Source organism: Musca vetustissima, unplaced genomic scaffold (assembly GCF_032173495.1).
Source record: "Musca vetustissima isolate MV318-11 ecotype Yass unplaced genomic scaffold, APGP_CSIRO_Mvet_v1 utg9110, whole genome shotgun sequence".
Lineage (NCBI taxonomy): Eukaryota > Metazoa > Arthropoda > Insecta > Diptera > Muscidae > Musca > Musca vetustissima.
In genome coordinates, this window is record NW_026881916.1 from 16,420 (window position 1) to 22,738 (window position 6,319).

The following is a 6,319-nucleotide window of genomic DNA, read 5'->3' on the forward strand; positions in this document are numbered from 1 at the left end:
GAGCTGCCAAATCAGCTTGCCCAAGTACCCATGCTTCAGATCTATATAACAGCGTCTTGTAGAGTGTGACTTTTGTCTGGCGAGAAGTTGCCTTGATTCTGAATTGCTTACTTAGACCATAGTAGCATCTATTGGCCAACACTATCCTACTCCGAATCTCAAAACTCATGTAATTTGTTTTGTTTATGGAGGTACCGAAGTGGATTCGATCTTTGACTACCTCAAAGCTGTAGTTTTCAAGTTCCACAATTGGTCCGAGTCTACTGGACGTCATGCGCGTTGATACCATCAGTTTGGTCTTTTCTCCATTTACTTCCAGTCTCACATTGGTAGACTCCATCTCAATTCGTCGAAAGGTGACTGTTACCGACTGCAATGACTGCAATATTCGAGGCGAGTAATATGTGTTGTTTGGTCATTTGGCCATTTCTGTTCACCTTTGCCTCTCGTATAACCTTTCCCAGCAGAATGTTAAAAAGGTCACACTACAAACTGTAAACCTATCTGAATCCTCGATCGGTATTAAAGGGCACGGATAGGTCCTTTCCGATTTTAACTGCTGACCTTGTGCCAGTTAAAGTTATCCTGCATACCCGTATTCATTTTGCAAGAATGCCGAACGCTGCCATGGCTTTAAACACCTCTGAGTGGATTGGGTTGTCGAATGCGGTTTTGTAGTCGACGAAGGGGTGGTGGAGGTGGAGGTCTATGGTGGATTGGTCAGGTCTGAAGCCGCATTGTTATGGCGCAATTATGTAATTGACTATTGACTTCACGCTAGATTACACTTCATATGCGATGGGAAGAATACCAATTCCTCTATAGTTGGCACATATCGTCTTGTCACATTTTTTGTGCACGACACACAGGATGCTGAGGATGCAATCATTGGGCATGCATTCCTCTGACCAAATTGGACTAATCACTTGATGCCTGCTGCTGATCAGTATCTGACTACCGGTCTTGAATAGTTCGCCTGGTAATCCGTAGGCACCTGCTGATTTATTATTCTTCTGTCGATTCATAGCTATTCTGACCTCATCTTGGCTAGGTGGTATACACACTATACCGTCATCTCGTATTGGTTCTGGGGTATCTTCTTCACCACTACTATTTGATACCAGGAATTTTGCAAAATGCTGTGTGTTACTACTGTTTGCAGGGTTGCCACCTCAGTGGGATTACGACCCTCCTGATCGTACCATGGGTTTATTGATGGTGGTCATTGGTACCAAAATGCTGTTTTTGCTGCAGATTGTAGGGAGTGGGCAATTCTTTGCCCATGTGTTTCTATTTTATTATCGGGACAAGGAGTGCTTTCGTCAAGCAGGTGGGTATGTTGAGCGGAGTAGGCTTCTGCTACCTGTTGTGTTTGAAGCTTTTCGACGTCGAGTTTTCGTTATGTATTAGCTCGCACCTTTGCTGCTAAAGTAAGACGAGTGGCCGAATCAATATTCGCTCTGATTCGCCTTGCGTAAATGAAGATGCAGACCTTAATATCAGAATATGTAGATTCCGTTACTATAATTGGTGTACATTTTTCAATATATTGCCAACTTATGCGGATTAAGTCTTTTCGGAGAACGCCAATTTTGTAATTTTTTCACACAAAAGTCGTGGCGCCTTTTTAACCGCTTTTTAACACATACCTAGAAGGATTTACATAGTTGAGATACGACAATCGGCATACCAAAACGTGAACATATTACCAACACTTTGTACCGGGTTTGTCAACAAATATATACCCTCATTCTATGGCTATGTAGATTAAAAATGTTTCAAATTTTGGAGAGTTTGTGGACGAAATACCAGTGATGATGGACTTATATAGAAGATAATATCACTACATATTAACATTAATTCATTCGTACAATCTATATAAGTTAACAATCTGTGGAGAGGTACCAGCGGAAGTTGTCCTATAGACCCCATTTTCGATTTAGAATTGGTTTGGTAAAAAATATTAAGATGTGATAAGTTTAGATTAAATCGACAGACACTTCGATTGATATTAGATAAACAAATGTCAATTTTAAGAATGTGCGAGCTAATGGGTCTTTACTTTGAAGTTGCTCTAGATTTGGGGAAAATATCGAAATTTGCGAAAATTGAATTAAGACGGACACTCATTTCGGTAGATATTGGATTTGAAAATGTTGAGATATTGTTGAGGAGGACCAATTGATACCGCACACAGACTACCTATAGGTCTGGTAAATATATTACGATGTGACAAATTGGGAAGAATCACACGAGATTTTGGAAATTTTCCAAATTACTACTCTTTTTGGGGGAGGTAAATATAAAGAAGGTATAGCATATAAAAATAAAATTTCCAGCAAAATTTTGAACATATCTCCTCACCAAAATTGTCTATATCGAACCACAGATTGCTAAAACCCCTAGATAACCCTATGGTTGTATTTTCGGTATTTTGAAAATTTTAGCCACATTTCCCAGTCGACATGACTAAATTACAGTCACTTACGTTACGATTTCTTGAAGTTTGAAAAACATTTTTTTGTGGAAAATTCAATATTAGTCGCAGTACCCAATTGAAAAGTTGACATTCCGTTTTCTTGAAATATGGGAAACATTGTTTGCAGAAAATTGTTGTTAAAGGGGTTATGTTCCTATTTTGGCATAGCCCTCATATAAAGATGACGCTCCGCCGAAGTGGACATACTTAGGCTTTTCGGTTTTTTTGGGGTTGAAAAAAGATGTTTGCAGAATATTTTCTGAATTTCTGAACTTTTGAAAATATATATTGCGGGTTCTTGAACAAATATTGCATACATTTGTTGATATATGCAAGTCCATATTTAGTCATAGCCCTCATATTAAGATGGCGCCAATTTTTTTGGGCATTCTGTGTCCTTGGAGGGTGGTGCATATGATTGCGAAATATTGTGGATATATGTCATGTTTTGAAATAGACCCCATACAAAGTTCTACTTTTTTTCCTAAATATTAGAAAAAAAACACTTTTTGCAAAAAATTTTGGACATAACCCCTCGTATAAAGATCCAGCCAAATGTTCGATTCCTTGGATGTTTTTTTTTTTTTTTGTAGCGAGAGCGTTTCTCAACATTTCTGTTTAACAAAAACAACAACAAGATTTCGTCAATTTATTTTCTTTTTTTAAAAGCTTCAAATACATTTATGCAAAGTTAAAAAATTTTTAACATAATGTCTGAAGATCGTCAAAATTTCAAATCGATAGTGGTGGGGCTCCTTTAATAAAAAAACTTCTGACAAGAAAACCTTTTACCCATAACCAATAATTTCAAAATACTTTACTAAGATATTTTTTTGATTTTTACTTCTGTTTCTTTTGTTTTTTTTTTTCTTTCTTTTTATAAATTAACAAACAAAAAGGAATTGAGTTTATACAAGAAAAAATACGATAATATAGAAAAAGAGAAAAAAACCAACAACATTTTCTTCCTACACAACCACAAACAAACAACAAAAATGGCAACCGATACACAGACACAAATAAAACTATGTGTAATTAGGGAATATTTACAATATTTCATTAATGAAAAAAAAACACACAAATTCAAACCACAAATAAAACAATAAATTGTTGTTAATAAAAAACAATAAAACGAAAATTAAAAAAAATGTTAAATCATTAACACAAAATGTTATCGAAAAAAAACCATAGCACTATTCAAGAGAAGAAAAACAACAGCAATATTTTTTTTTGTTTTTTTAATAATCAACAATCATTTTTTATGGGAATTTTTATGACATTTTTGTCAGAATTTTTTTGTGTGTCACACTAAGGATTAATAAAAGTGTTTTTGTGTGTGTTTTAATTGATGTTATATGTTTGGTAATTTGTTTGTAGTTATTTATTTATTTTTTTGTTTTTGATTTAATCAATCAGCATGTCATGTCATGGTAAGTTTTTGTCATAGTTCTGGTTTTTTTGTTAAATATAAATCATCGTCGAACCATTGCAAATTAATTGAGATTCAGTAGATTTGAGTTATAATGAAAATGGTTTTAAATAAAAATATAAAAAATAAATAATAAACAGTGGTGATTTTCTTTTATTTTTTATATTAAAAAAATATTATTTTTTCCAATTTTTAATTTTTTTATTTTTTTTTTTAATAATAATAATATTCATTATTATTATATATATCTTCATTTTTTCTAATTTTCTTATTCCTTATGACCCAAATCTACTGTATTCCATCTCCATATTTCCATAAATCACATTTTTTTTATTATTATTCTTATATAACTGAACCAATAGCCGTTAAAATGAAATAAAGAAAAAACCCCTACAAAAACCAAATACAACACTTTTTTATATGGCAATTTATTATTATTACAAATTATTATTAATTATTACGATCATTATAATTATTATTATTATTATTGCAGCAACAACAACAAAAAACTGATATTATTAAATTAATTATATTATTACTCTAATGAAATCAAAATTTATATATATAAATAAATATACTTAATAATTATAAATACGATTAAATTATATTAAAAAAAATTAATGAAGAAAATAAAATTAAAAATTTTACAAAGAAAACGAAGGAAAAAAAGGAGATGAAGAAATAAAAATCGAAAAAAAATACATGAACATGTAATGAATACCCAAAGACTGTTTTCGTTCCATCATCATCATTATTAATACCATAAATGAAAAATAAAAAACCAAAAAATTTAAAATTCTAAAAAAACAACATAAATATAAAAACAATATTGTTTTGTTAATATCCCAAAACTTCACATAAAACACCTACACCAAAATGCATAAACATATGGATGCAGATTTTATAAATTTCCTTACGTTATTGCCTGAAAATTGAATATACCACTAATCGCTTGGGACCTTTATAAATGGCAAAGTTTGTAATTTTTTGCTAAGAGACCAACTTACAGCGAATTCGGTTAAAAACGTAACCAAAATGTCTTATAATAGGCGTATCGTTATATGAAGGATATCCTATTACACATTACAGACAATTCGGTTTGAAAACGAGCCCAAGCTCCCCCCAGTGCCGAATTAGGGGGGTTTCTTAATAATATGGGGGGCTACATTAAAAATTGGACCAATAGCGATATAGTTGGTAGGAAGATTTGCTATCCAATCCTTAATTTTAGTCAATTTTACTGAAAAACATGCCCAAACACCCCAATATACCGAATAATGGGAAATGCCCTGGATTCTATTTCAAAAAGTGGGTGGATATCGAAGATTTATGGTAGGAAGATTTTTTACCCACTGGGTACTCAAAGTATCAAACTACTGTCAATTGGATTTCAACACGGTCAGAAGATTGGCTACCTGACAAAATTCACTACCAAAACTCAGGCAATTCGGTTCCAAAACCAGCCCAGACTCCAAAAATATCTTAAAAAGTGAATGGATATCGATCAATTTTAGAAGGGAGATTTGGTACCCAATTAGAATTCAAAGTAACAAATTACAATCAATTCGGTTAAAAATGCGGCAAAAATGCCTAAAATACCGGTACCGGCATTATATGGGAGCCCAGGCTCCCAAATACCGATATCATGATATAAAAAAAATTTCCAATCGCGTCGATATTGTGTAAAGTTTTTTTCACGTTGATAGACTATGTCCCGAGATATTATCTTCGACTTGATCTTTCCATCGAATTTATTACCTTCCCCTTCTGCGTAAACCATCAGTAGGCTCACTTGTATATGCCTATGTGAAGATTTCAAATTATTGGAGGGTATAAATCAATTTCCAATCGCATCGATCTTGTGTGCAGTTGTTACAATTTGATAGACCATGTTTCAAGATATTATCTACCACTAGATCTTTCCATTGAATTCCTGATCTCCCCCTCTCTTCTGCGTGAAATATATGTAAGTTCACTTTCATATGCCTTTTGAGCTGCAACTCGATCCGTCGGACTATATCGTACTTTGGTGTTGGAGGGTTTAAAAATACCATTCGTATCAATCCTGTGCACAGTTTTTCCTATATGATAGACCATGCGTCGAAATATTAACTTCCACTTGATCTTTCCATCGAATTTATGACCTTCCCCTTCTGCGCGTACCATCATCAGGCTCACTTTATATGCCTTTTAGGCTGGGGCTCCTCCCTCATCCATTCGCGCAACATGGTCCAGCCACAGCAGACGCTGCAACTCGATAAGTTTGACTCTGCCGCACTTTATGTGGTCTGCGGTGAATATTTCAAGCTGTTGGAGGGCATAGAATTTTTTCCAATGGCGTCAATCTTGTGCACATTTCCTCCTAATTTGATAGAACATGTTTCCAGATACTATCTTCCACTAGATCTTTA